General features: G+C 25.1%; 1 protein-coding gene across 1 annotated transcript in view; it reads right to left on the bottom strand.

The window, feature by feature from the left end:
* The window catches only part of LOC136981445 (uncharacterized), a 38,291-nt gene extending 23,139 nt beyond the window's left edge, over positions 1–15,152 (bottom strand). The window contains exon 1 of the mRNA XM_067277772.1: positions 15,058–15,152. The gene's annotated coding sequence lies outside the window, so the exon portion shown is untranslated. The remainder of the gene's footprint in view (positions 1–15,057) is intronic.
* Positions 15,153–15,457: the final 305 nt, after the last annotated feature.

Raw genomic sequence — 15,457 nt, 5'->3', positions numbered from 1 at the left:
GTTTAACTCAAATAATAGAGATAATAAATGCTCTAATTATCTCCATTAATTTATTAATTAGTTATATTTAAATAATATTATATAGTTGAAAATCAACTTTTCCTATTAATATTTCTGATTAATTAAAGAAGTTGAAAACAATTTAATTATTCATAAATATCAAGTTACATTTTATTTAAAATATAATTTTTATTTGTTTTAAAATATTTTTAAAAATTATATTGTAAATTTAAAATTACTGTTATCACATTTATCATAAGTTGTTAGAGTCTGCTGTACGATATCATTAATCACACTTATCTTGAAAATTACGGTGTTCCTACAACACTTAATATTTTATTGTACTTTATCAACAGAAATTTAAGGGATTAAGAACACCCGTACTTATTATTAATATCACATTATAAGTACCACAAAAATTATTTCTTTAATTTTCATACATAAGCTCTTATTGTCTAAAATTATTTACTGTTTTCTTTTATAACTTGTGTAAAAAGGAAGTTTTATTAATATTTAGTAAACACTTTTAAACGCAAAATTTAAGTTATTAATAATTTTTATATTGAAACAGTAAATGATTGATAACTGCAAAATATGAGAAACAGTATATTATTGATTTATAAAGGACTACACATTGTGAAAGGAGACCAAATATATAATTAGTTTAAAATTTTTTAATTTAAAAAATAATTTTATTTTGACTTGTATAAATTTCTATTCAAATTTTTAAAAATTTATAAGAATATATAATTTACGAAACATATTGTTAATGACGTTTTTTAGTTTACTGTTAGATTTTACTCTTAAATGCAATAAGTGCAGATTATTTAGTAATGTTCGTGGATTTAAAAAAAAAATGTACCTGTTAATGGCCACTAATGCAGCATAAAGTAAGAAAATTTGCTAGAAATATAGGAAAGAAAGATTTTATTGCAACCGCTGGGTGGTTCAACCGGTGAAGAAAACTATTGTGTAAAGATGCCCTGGTGATGAGAATAAAAGCTTTGATTCTGTGTCAATTGAACTGTTGTAGATAATGACTGAATAGTCAAAAATTATTGCTGAATATTCATGGAAGAATTTCTACAATGTAGACGAAACAGCCTTTCTCGTGCAATGCCTGATCATATTTACATGTATTATGATAAAATTGCTAAAGGATTTAAATCACTGAAAGAACATATACTACAGTTTTTTGTTGTGCTAATATTCAAAGCCACGAACAAGGGTTTATAATGATTGGAAATAGTAAAATTCCTAGATGTTTTAAGGATATGAAACATTTACCAGTAGATTTACTATTAAAATGCAAATACCTGGATGACCACTTGAAGTGAAAGTGTAACACAAGCAAATTAATAGTATATCATTTTATTTTGTATCCTGACAATACTTATCAGATGTAGTTAATAATGTTCAGATATTAGGTTTTAGTTTTCGAGTCGATCATTACGTAAGCCTGACATCGTGTTTTCGGTACACATTATATAAGCACATAGCGTTAAAAATATGTCATCCAAAAACAAAATATTTTCTTCCTGCGAATACATCATCACTGATTGAGACAAAGAAAACATCTAACTTAAAGACATACTACAGTAGTGAAATTTATGCAAGAAGTTTAGGAGAACAAGACGATAATCAAAGACACAATATGACATATTGCTAAAAGAATTTTCCTGCTTTGATGCACTACATCTGTAGATTTCGTGGTGCGATTAAGTGTCTTAGAATGGTTTTAGAAAGGGTGGATTTTAAAAATAGGCACAGAGACATCGGAAATAAAGTTATGCACGTTGATCATAAATAATACTCCAAAAATGATGTCACAAGAAAAGTTTAAAAGTTGGTTAGCAATTTCCAAATAAATGCTCATAATCAAGAAGTGCGAGTGCTTGCTTTATCATGGCGCAATATACCGTACAGATGTGTTAAAGTTTGAAAATATTACGAATATGAACGTTTTATTAATGAAAGTGCTAAGACTTGGACTACTGAATGGACTACTGAAGTAATTATTAATATAATTAATAAATTTAATAATTAAGTTAAGTTTATTTTAAAACATTTAAAAAATTATTTTAACCTATTTTTAAATTATATGATTTCAATTCAATTCAATTAAACCTTTATTCGTAGTAGGCCTTAGTCTGTTACATAGGGAGTTATTATTGATACATATCAATATATTAGATCAAGTGGTTAATGCCTTCCGACTGGTCACAACAAATTTATTAACATAATTATATAATTTATATATTGTTTCTATCTTGGCTGAAATGAAAATACTATACATCGATTTTTCCAAAGTGTAGTCACTTAAAAAATGAAGACCATACCAACTACAAATCAAGTGAAATTTTGAAAAATTATCGTTACATCTCGGGCAGACATTATTAAAATACAATTAAAATGTATTATTAATCAGTATAACATCTTTGTTAAGTCTAAGTTGAATAAAGAATTTTTAATGTTAAATGGTAAGTTTGTCAATATATAGGCCTAGTTATTAATGTAAGGACATTCCAATATCATGCTGTACCAATCCGGCGATTTACGTATATGAATATCTTCAATATCGTGAGATAATGAACTTTCCAATACATTCCGAATTAATTGAGTACTTAATTCTTCACTTATCTCCGGCGCATCTATAAACGGCCGTATGGAAAACCCAAAACTATTAAACACTTTAGCCAATTGACTCACTCAATTTCTATTCGGCCCATTTAACAATGATTTATGATATAATTGTCTCAGTAGAGTGGACGAAAGCCGCCACCGTCCCTCAACATCATAAGGAATTTAATACATCTTTTTATAAACATTGCACTTAGGTTGGAGCTGAGTAGATTTAGACTAAGTGCACTACCAAGTATATCAAACTCTAATGAAAATATTTTACGTATAAATCTATTTTGAATTACTTCCAGTTTCTGATATTTAAAGAGATACCAGATTGGAGATGCGTAACTCAGTGCGTTTACTATAATAGAGTTAAACAGCACAGAACTTGAATATTTTTTAGTTTAATCATTGAAAACAACTTCACTGCATTGTTAATTAGCTTGTTTGCTTTGACCATGGACATACTAACTTGTTTATCAAAGGATAGAATAGGAGCTAAAATAACCCCCAAGAACTTAATTTCATTCACCATCTTTAGCTCTTCCTTATTAATATAAAAAGACATTCTTACAGGGAAGTCTAGCCCCATTTGTAAAAATCATTACAAACGAATTACTAGGGTTAATTTTTAATTTTAACTTCGTAAAATATGTCATCAGTGCCTGAATTTTTCTACGTAATGCAGCTGCAGTAGGAGCAATTATCACAATATCGTTAGCATAGGAGATTGGATGTACAATATAATCATCAAATATGAACCTATCATCGTCTCCATCAAAACAATTGTTTATATCGAAAGTGTAGAAATTAAAAAAATGGAGGGTCTCCTTGTAGCAAACCCCGATCTATCTTAAAACTGTGTTTCCTCTCTTGAAGTAATATTTCCTCGGTCTTATTAGGGATTTCCTCTAAGAGTTTCAATTTATTAAATCTTCTACTCATTGGTAATCTCGAGTCCTCTTGAACTTGTATTGTTTTCTACGTAGTGTTTATTCAAAACATACTTCCCAATACCTTCAACTGAATACCCAATACCCAATCAACTGAACTGGATAGTGATCAGATTCATCTATATTAAGTACCGACACCTTAGTACATAGACTTAACATCTCTTCAGAACAGATAATATATTCTGTAACAGACTTACCAGTATGGGCTATAAATGTGTATTCGGCCGGAGTGTCTCCAACCACCCTTCCATTCAGTACGAAAAAATTGTTTTTCTGTATAAAATTCAGTAAGATTCTGCCACTCGAGTTTACCAGTTTGTCTTTAAATTCTCTTCTATTATTAATATCAAGTCTCTTACCTCTATAAATCGTGTCCAGTTTGTCTCCTATGTGAGCGTTAAAATCCCCTCCTGCAATCCACAAATTTGAATAGTTAATCCATTGGTCAATAGCTGTTTGAACTTAAACTCAATCTGTTAATAACATTCCAATCTTTCAGCTGAACTATGATCCGTATCTCTATAGTCTCAAAAACACCAAAACGACACTGTTAATTAATCTCTAACGTAAAAGTCACCAACACCTCGGACGAATACGTCAACTCTAAATTATATGATTTAATAAAATTAGAAATTTTTTTTTATTAATTTCAATCTAATTAGCTTCACCGCCTATATTGCAAACAATAACAGAGTGATCTCACTCGTCAGTTATTATGATCAGTAGAGGGTAATTTCAGTAATTACAATATGCAGTATCTACTGCATTTAATTTGTATTCATTTTATATTTATAATCTATATATTCGGTGATGTTTATTAATATTTTAACTATTAATAACTTAATTTTATAATCATTTTTAGATCATTTTTGATATGACTTAAGATTTAATTTAGGATAAAATTTATGACAACATTAAAATTATTTTTTATAAATTATATATATCCTGTTAACGTGTTCTAAAATAAAAATTCTTTAACAAGTTTTTCATTACTTTTTCCGGAAACATAATTTTATACAACATTAACTGAACTTTCAAATTTGAATTTTTATTTCTCATGTTTTTTATAAAATAATAAAGTTTTATGATGTATCATTATGTTTTATTTCTTACAAAACGAAAATGTGCTAATTAAACACTTAAGTCGTTTATACGAAGATAGTATAAAGCATCATTAATAATAAGTATAAAGTTTTATTTAAAATTTTTAAAAATTATTCGAGTAAAAAAAATTTTTAAAACCAAATTACGTTTATCATTTTGTGCAAACTTCTATTTGATTCTATTATCAAGTTTGAATAGAAATGATTATGGATTTATTATTGAACATTAAGTTAATTTTAGACGTTTATAAATTATATAATATAATATCACAATCTTATTTATTCCTATCCTATAGAATTTATAACGAGATAAAACTGTATATAGAAAAAATACTTTTACATAAATCTTTATATAATTAACACTCTTTATAACACTCTTTATTTAACATTTTACTCCATTTCTATCATAAAATAAAACAATTTAAAGTTTATAATTATACATTGGAAGCAATTTTTTAAAGCTTTAAAACAGTAAATTACCCAATAAATTATTTAAAAAAATGTATAATTTTTAAATAGCAAATTCTTCATTAATATTTAAAACTTCTTAAAGAGAATTAAATATAATTTCATCATATTTTAAATATAAAATAAAATGTAGATAGTAACTGAGATGACTGTTTACTATAAAAACTAAAACTAAATTTGTTTATATTATTACAAAATAAATTGTTAATATAATTTTGTCTGTTTTTGTTTAGTTTCTATACATTTTATTTAATATCTTTGGAATATTACATAAATATAAATTTTGTAGAATTTAGGAAAAACTAATTCGGATCATTTAATAGATAATTTGTTTATGCAAATTACGCACCTGCTAGTAAAACAACTTTTAAAACTTTTTAAGTTTTATATTTACATTATGTTTACTGTCATTAAACTTAACAGAATTTAATGAACCATTACGCCTCACTTAAAATATCTCGTTTAGAAAAAACAAAATTTCACAACAATCGTAGAAGGGAAATCATTTTTTTTATAAAAAAATTAAATAAAATCAAAATATTTTTCATATGCAATTTTTAATCTATTCTATTACGAATTTAAGCATTTCAAGCCTTCTCATGCTAATTTTTTTTGTTGCTATAGCATGTTAATTTAATTAATCATAGTTAATAACATAATAACAAATTAATCATAAGAGACTTTGTTGTATAAAGTATTTATCAGTTTAATCTGAATGGTGATTTCTTGCAATTGTTTTTTACTGTTCAATGCATTATTTTGTATGTATTTTATTGATTGATATTATTTGCCTTTTAGTTTTTTTTTTTTTTTTTTTGGCTACCTATTCTTTCAATAAAGAATTCAATAGAACATTATAGTGGCTGTCTTTGTATTGATATACGTTTTAAAGAAGATTATAAAATAGATAGATGATATATTTTAAATATATCTATATTTAGAATTGTTTTGTGATGTTTTTTAAAATAAATAATATCAATAAAAATTGAAAAGCGACGAAAAGAAATTTACAATGGTACAATCAAAAACATTTCAAAAACTGTCTGGAATTTTAGTATAAAAGTTTTCCACACCAAAATTCAATACGAAAATACAATACTCTTCATAAAAATAACGAAGAATTTGGCATTGTTCGCATAATAATAAAATAAAATGCATTAATTTTATTATATTTTTATTACGTTTCAGGCACTTAAAGTTTTTCTTTAATTTGAGTAAAAAAATATAACCATTAACTGTAAGCATATAAATTATTTAACTATTTTAAATTTTTCTTATTAATTAATCTAAATTCCATACAATACTATTTTAGAAAAAAATCCAATGGTGGAGTCCATTATTATATTTAAATTTGTTTGTAACAAGCTTATTGAGAATGGAAACAAAGTTTAAAAGAAAAGGAGAATTTTTCCTTTAAATCAATAGTTATATTTTTTGCAGAATAGCAAAAAAGTTTGCAAAAAAAAACCCCATAATAATTGAAAATCCAGTTAGACATTTCTATGTTTATTTTGTAAACAATTCATAAATTCGAGATTAAAAAATTCTTTCGTGAAATTAAAACTAATAGGAGAACGTTAATCAGAAGTTTAATTAAATTACCTCAAAACAGGAATTGATATTATGCAAGTAAAATATAAAAAAAGGTAAATTTGTCAATTATTGTATATCCAATAATTAATTCATTCTCAGCACGATTTTATTAATTATAGTTAAATATTATAATATTTATACATTATTTCAGAAATATGACGACTTTATTAGTGAAAGGTTTATGATAATTTTATCAAAATTTGATATTTTTAAAATAAAAATTTTTTATACATATTCTTAATTTGTTATTAACAATAAAATAGACATATTTAATTATTACTATATTAAACTATAGCACTTGTTTATAAAACAAATGATATTTTACTGTAGTGAAATCGTGCATTTCATAACAATGTAACAAAATGGCGACGATTTCGTCACTTGATACTTCAATGGAATTTTGAATAGGGCTACACGAAAGGTTTATCTAGATCTGTATCACAACTCATAAATTTTTTATTCATGATAATATGAAAGCAGTGGTCATTAAAGTTTTTTAATTAGGTTTTATAGAAATAAATTGTAAAAAAAGTGTATAGTATCGCTATGCAGTATATATGTCTGCATTTTTTTTCTTTTTCATTTTATAATTGTTTTATAAAAAATTTTTTAAAAAACAGTTGTTTTTATATTAAATGGCTTTAAAGATATCGATTATTAGAAAAATTGTAAAGAAATGACTGATTTTAATAAACTTATAATGAATCTTGTTAGTATAATGCAAATTTCAAAATGAAAAAATAGGTTAAAAAGTGTGTTGAAATTGTTAATTATTATTAAATTGAATTATAAGTATAAAAAACTTTTTAAATGTAAAATTAGATATAAAAATAGCATCTTATTTTTAATATTTCAAGAAAAAATATCTTCGTTTTTATTAGCTATTCGTAAAATATTTAAAACCTACCATTGGGATAATGAATCTAGATAAATTATAAGATGGAGATTAATAAAAATATTTTAAAATGAACATGTAGATTCAGAATACCAACTTTAAATAGAATTTATTAAATAATTAACATTTGTTGTAACGGCATTTTTCTTGTCTCCTTCTGACCTGTGGGCACTAAGTGGGCATAATAATTCTTTCTTTCTTCTTATTTGAACTGAAATTTATATATTTATTGCTAAAAAATAATAATAATAAAATGTTTTAAGTTAGAGAAACACTATATAATAATTTTATAAGCAAAGCATCATATTATCAATATAGCAATAATATTGAATATTTCTCTTTTATAAAACAGCAAGAAACAAGACACGCTACTTTGATAATTCTAACTGTTACAAATATAAAATAGAATAGTAAATAAAATATAGAAAAACTTGCCTAAATCAGCTTGAATAAAAGAAAACCTGCCTAAACAGAAAAATAACTTGGTACCGGGCGATTTCGGATTACCCAGGTTTTCCTGTATCCTACATCTTACTGATGACAATGGAATGATTTAGTATTCTTTTGAATACTATAATATTCTTTACTATAGTATAGTATAATACTATAGTACTATACATAGTATTTTTTTGAATACTAAATCATTAATGAATTACTTCGGATGATAATTATGAGTAAGCTCAATGTCTTTACGCGTCTATGAAGTTGAGTTTCGTATCATTTTATATAATATTATTTATAATATACAGTAAACATTACTCAAAATGCAAAACAACTAATCTAAAATACATACATATTGTGTACTAATAAGCCATAAAATTTTGCTTCTAATCTCTTAACAATATAATCAAGGTATGATACATATTATATCTATACTTAGGCATTTTTACTTCGCATATAGCCAGGGCTGAGTAACCATTTTAAATTAAGTGTGCATGCAAGCAAATCTTAATGCAAAATTTTCTCACTCTCCAACCGAAATTTTTCGTACATTATTATTATTATTTTGATCTAGTGGCTAGACGATGCTACGGGAAAGCTAGATTTAGCGAATTTTCCGCCAAATTGACAAACTTGCTTGCTTAGATTTGGTTTCGGCAAAGCAACACGTGGGCGATTTGCCGAAGGGTGCCTCCCGGGAGGACTTTTAAGGGAAACTGGTCCCTATTTAGGTTGTTACAAACGTTAAGACAACCTCCACGTGGCCAGCACGTTGGCGAGGCGCGAACCCACGTCCGACTATTGGTTTTATCCAGTCGGCCACTGGTGGGCGACAACCTTATTTGTAAGTCAGTAAGTTTATATCGCAGAGATAAGTTTGGAAATAAGTTGTTTGCTTTATATTCTTATTACTTATTATTAGTAAAACGGATGATAGTGTTTGTTTCTTCATTGCACTTTTATATAATAGTGCTGTACTCAATAAAATTATATTAAGTTAAAATATACAACTCAATGACGATGTTGGATATTTATTTTTTAAGCTGATCTTTGATTGCGTACCGGAAAAAGTCGTTAGTGAGCATGCCAAGGGTTGTACACTCCTGGCATATTCTGATTACATATATATACAGGCCTAAAATATAAAACTATACTATAGTACATTTGTATAGACTTATACTATAAAACGGGATTTTTTATGAGTTCTAAATACTGTCTTTCTGACATCAATATTAAGACATCAATAAACTGTAAGAAGTCCTTTATAAAAGTTATATAAACATATAAATAAGCATTAAACTATTTCGTTTAATGCTTCTTTATGTTACGACGAATTTATTGTTATGTAAGTACGTAACAAATTTCTTTCTAATGATTATATTCATTAGTATCGCATTTATTATCTACTTAAAATATAAATCCTTATTTTATTGAGATAAATAAAGAAAAACCAGTACATTCTTCTATTACTACCATTAGATACGGACTTTCCAACTAATTCTTTCGACATGCACGAAATGAATTTTTTAATTTTATTTATTTATTTTTTTCCTGGTTGATAAAACAAAGAACATTGTAATTGTTCACATTGAATTCATAGATAAATATTTTTTACCGCACAAAACTATTAAGTCATTCTAAAGCAAATTGCTACATAATTTTGTTTTTGTGTTTGTTTTAGATGTTTTAATATTAAAATATGAAAATCTGATGAAGATAAATAAAACTTATGCATAAAAATGTATGAAATATGTTGTTAGATTGAAAAACAAACAAATTTTAATTGTTTTAAATCGAAATAATTCATTCTGTTTCCATTAAATTATTTGTCTTTCTTATAAAACCGATACGAAACCGTTGTAAAAATAAAAAGATATTTAATTATAAAGAAGAATTTGCAAGGGCATTATTTATATATATGTGTGTGTATATCAATATATATAAATATAGATAATGGTAGCAAATTGCAAATATATATATGTGAATATAAAAAAACTCTATAGCGAAACCAGTTTAAAATTATAGATACTTTATAATTTATTTCTAAAATAATAATTATCAATTAAATCTGGACCTATATTTAAAACAATATCAAAGCATATACAGAATTATTGTTAATTTGATTTACAGTATTTTAAAAAATTGAGTGGTTGAGATTATATATAAACTTAATATCTAAGAATATAGATTTTATATAAGTTTATATATAATCTCAACCACTCAATTTTTTAAAATACTGTAAATCAAATTAACAATAATTCTGTATATGCTTTGATATTGTTTTAAATATAGGTCCAGATTTAATTGATAATTATTATTTTAGAAATAAATTATATTAATTATCTATAATATATAACATGGATATACATTACATATACATATTATGTATATATGTATGTATATATATATAAATCTTAACTACTCAAGATTTTACAACAAGTATCTGATTTTTTTCGTACATATATCTAAGTTTTTTAATAAAAAAAATTTTAGTAATGATACTTTTGTAGTTTTACGTTACGATGCATACAGACATCAGACAGACAATACATTGATAAATGTGTTATTTGTGTAAAGATTTTTAGTATTTGTGTAAGATTTTTTATGTCATTTCAGAAGGATTAAAGTATTTTATGAACAAGTTATACAGGTTAATAATTTCCGGATATCCTTTTCAATAAATTTATAAATAATTTTTTGCGTATTAACTGTGTCTAATAATAATATAAATTAAAATTTTCTTATTGTAATTCCAAGGTTATATATATATATTAATAACCCTCCAATATATCCGCTTTATTCTTTATACTTTTAAAATTAATTAATCTTAAAATTTTAAGTAAATTTATTTATTAAATCTTAAAATATAAGAACAATTGCAAAATACTTGTTTTCATCTGATAAGAGCGCATAGTTACTAATGACTCTCAATTTTATAATGGATCTAATTATAACAAAGGCACGCATCGAAATATTTTCCTAGTTGGGTTATCGAAGTAACATAATTAATTACATTCTTATACGTTAATTAACAGTTTAATAGATGCTTTTTGGCATTAGAATAATTTTAATGATTTTTCTCAAATAAATATAATTAGATTTAAGAAAATTTAAATGTAATTTTAATTAGTCTTGAAAAGTTACTTCATTTAAAGTTAATAATTATTTAAAATCCTATTAAAGATAGCATAAAGTTTCCTATTTTAATTTATATTTTAGATAAATTTTTGGTAAGAATCAGAAAGGTTATTTTAGATATAATGAAAAAGTAAATAAACTACATTAAATCTTCTTTAGATTTAAAAAAAAAATGGCTAATCAATAGATGTAAAATAAAGTAATCTCTTAAGATTGAGCTCAAGTTAAACTCTACAGTAGATTAAACGAAGGAGGGAATTAATACTTATATACTGCATTACTTCTCTTCAAAATTCAAATTAGACAAGCAATGTATCATTTATGACTGCTATGTCTAATTAAAATACTACTGATTGATTAGGCTTACTTAGAATTTAGAATTTTTAATTTCTTTCTTGGAAATTTCATACGCTTTAACACTTATTAATATCAACAGCTTTCATAAATATTAATAATATTTTGCTATACATTGGAGCAACCAAATAATAAACTTCGTAACAGAACTACTCTCTAAATACACCCAAACAGAGCTGAATGGAAGAGAGTATGTTCTATATTTGGACATTGATTGTATGTTTCCTTTATTTTCTTCACTTTTTTTTTATTCTGTTCAAATTCGAAACCATTAAAGAAGTATTTAGGAGGCATCACTCCCTCGCAAATGCTGAACCCGAGTTATTTGAAGGTCAAACATTCCCGGTATGACAATTGTTGGCGTGAGAAGTGGAAGACGCAGCCCTGCTTGGGTGACTTTCCGTTGCACGTGTCCAATGAATTACTATATTTCACATACCTGAAACAGTTGCAGCACGATTTGTGTTCAGTGACTTTCAGGCTTCGTTGGATTTCATCTTGTCCTTCTCTCGTTTTGCTACATTCCATTAGAAAACAGGAATGCTTTTAAGACTTGTTTTCTGCCAAGATAGAGTGGACAAAAACAAATCGAGAACGTAACTAAATTGAAAATTCACAAGGAAGATGACTATCCAGATTTCTTAACGTAACAATTAGGCTACCAACAGTCCATTAGAATACTTTTCCATAGAAACAGCGTTTCAGTTTAGCTCGAATATATTAAGCTACAACTGGTTCCAATTTTTTCATTGGCACTAATTTGCGCCTTTTAAGTTCTCGCAGAACAGTTACCATTTTTATATGTCTTTATTTTGCATGTAATTATTTTATATTATTTTACTTTTTCTAAAGTTATTATGCTGTAAATAAAAATCATTAAAAATGCTCTTTTTAAACTAATTTAACTTTTTATATTTTTAAAACAATATATTTCGTAGTTATCTTTGATATATTATGCAACGAGTATGCACAGTATCCACATAAATTATATAGAGCATTGTGTTACGAGTACGTAAGTAATTAAATTATACAACTAGTATTGTTTAAACAGAAAAATTCAGTGCTGCCATTACATAATTTTCAGTTATAAACTATTCGAAATTAGCTTATTTATTTAAACTAAGATTATAAAACATGCTTCAATAAGTTAAGTACAGTACTTAATATTAGCTCTAGACTCTTTATTATTATGTTTATTATTATTATTATTATTATTTTTAATATATTAACAGGCTAACTATAAAATCGCTTAATTTTAAGTCATACATAAGTAGAATATTTTAATAAACAATTTTAGTTTAACATAACTGAGTTTGTACACACATTTATTATAAAATAATTCATGTAATAGTATTTATATTATTGTTTTTGATATATCTACGATTAAATCATTAAAGCTTTAATAAAACTTTATATTTAAAATTCTATTTAAATGCTAAAACTTTTTGTAGGAAAATTTAATAGTTTTGGTTAATAGAAAATTGATTCCGAATTGTTTTCCTGAAAATTCGATATTTTGCTATTTGTTATTAATTTATAATTACAAGAACATTTATAATTTATATTTAAAGTCGAAAATTATTCATAATCAGTTTCCTTTTAGGTGTCGTTATTCAACTTTGACAATATTGTTTTGATAATACCTTTAATATTATCTTTAATAATATCCTTATATAAATCTGTATTATTTGATTTATTAAAAATAATAATGTTCCGAAATTTTAGGCAATTCATACAATAACATGCTTTTTTTTTTTTTTTTTGTTTTCATAATTTCAGATTTCAACGTAAATAAAATGAGAAATGGGGCGTTTATATAAGATTTATGTTCTTAACAATGAAAAATCAATACAATTATTTAAAAATTGCTACATATATAAAAGCACAATCGTAATATATAGTTAGACTGACAAAACTTCCATATAAGCAGTAAGAAAAAGAGAATTTACAGTTAATTTTTAAGTAAATGTATGCTTAATTATCAGAAAGGATGAAACGAAACAGGGAAAGTATCTTTAATTTCTTGTTAATTTAAGGAAATTACAAATGTTATATTATCCATTAACACTTCACATAGATTAAATTAAAATTATATTTATTCTGTATAACCTTTTAGTCAGTTATTAGTCATTATTATATTAGTCAGTTAACAGATTTAATATCGAACGATTATCATCATTTGCATTATACTATAATTAAAATTTCTATACGTTTAAAAAAATAAAATTTAATTATAATTTAGGACTTAATAATGTTCAGATTAATTTTGTACTGATGCCATAATAAATATAAATATTTTTGTATTGTTAGCACAGAAGAGTTCCAATGCAGATAAAATAAATTAAAATTTATTGTTTAAAATTATGCTAGTATATTTTTATAACTTTAACAGAATTATGCTCTATTTATAAATGAAAATAGAATTTATTTATTTTTCAATCAAATTTAATCAATGGTAAGATCGATATTGAGTTTACATATTACAGATAACACAGATTAATGACCCACGAGTAAACAAACCTATTAGACCATAAAATTTAAAAAAATTCTGTAAAATAAATAGATTTAATCTTAAAAAATAATTTTTATTAAATAAATTATTTAGGAAAAATTGTTTATTTTACAATTTAAATTATTTATACAAATCGCGTGATGAATGAATAAATAAATGCACATCTTCCTGTTCTCATTTTACACCCTTCAGCAAATTAATTTCTCCATTAAAACAGGAAACATTTTAAGTCTGTATTATTAGATGTTTTTATCATCTCGATGTTGATATATTTATCAAAAATAAATCTAAACTTCCGTTTTAAATTTCTTACGAGAAAAATCATTGTTTATACTCAAGCGATTTTGCTGATCAAACATCTCTTTTCTCTCCACGAAGATACATCGATAACAAAGTTATGATTAATAATTCGATTTTAAATACCTTACCGGTATACTGGTTGGTATCTAAATTATGCATCAAACATCAGTAGAGGTCCTAGCAACTGTTTATGACAACGCACTGGACAGAAAGGTCAGATACTTAATGATCATGTCAAGATCAGTGAGGTGTGGCTCACTTAACAAATAAATGTGGGAGACAGGATGTCAACTTCGTGTTATGTCATTTTGTTTTTTCTAAAAACTGTGGATTATTCCTCAAGAATGAAAATGCATATGCATGAAATATAACAATATTTCACGCTATCCCATATCGTTATGGTTAATCAATGGTTAAGAAATTTTAATAGCTAACATGAACTTTATGGAATTATTTAACAAAATATTTGAATTTTTACTCATGAATCGGTGCTAACACATTGAAAATAACTTAAAACAATGAAGCAATTCATTTTTTTAAATATGCTTCTTCGTACATAATTTAGCACACCAATTATCACATCAATGCCACTATAAAAGTATCCTGAACTTCCGGTATTTAACATGATACCATGTGAACAAAAGTATCCGGTATACCATGACAATGAATACTCACACATTTATTATGAGCGTGTCTTGTTTTGTGTCCATCTCAAATCTTGTTCTAACTATCATGGGATATGGTAAAGCATCCGAGACGGGCAAAGAATTTCTGAGAAGTCAAGCGTTTATTCTGCATTTTACCACAAGCGAACCTAACCTGCTTAGATACAATCTCATTTCTTTGTGAATATAAATTTAATATTCAAATTTATATGTAAATTATCGTAAAATGATTTTATTTTTCATATTTTTTCAATATAAAAGCTGAAAATATGTAATATAAATGGATGCAAATATTCCAGTTTAATCGAAATGTTTGCATCCATTTAATTAAATAAAATAATAATACATACAGTTTTATTCGATTTAAATAATATTAATTGTATATTATATAAATCCTATTTTTGAAAAAA

This window comes from Centruroides vittatus, unplaced genomic scaffold (genome assembly GCF_030686945.1).
Source record: "Centruroides vittatus isolate TY-2023 unplaced genomic scaffold, ASM3068694v2 contig_754, whole genome shotgun sequence".
NCBI lineage: Eukaryota > Metazoa > Arthropoda > Arachnida > Scorpiones > Buthidae > Centruroides > Centruroides vittatus.
This window is presented reverse-complemented; position numbering and strand designations above follow the sequence as displayed.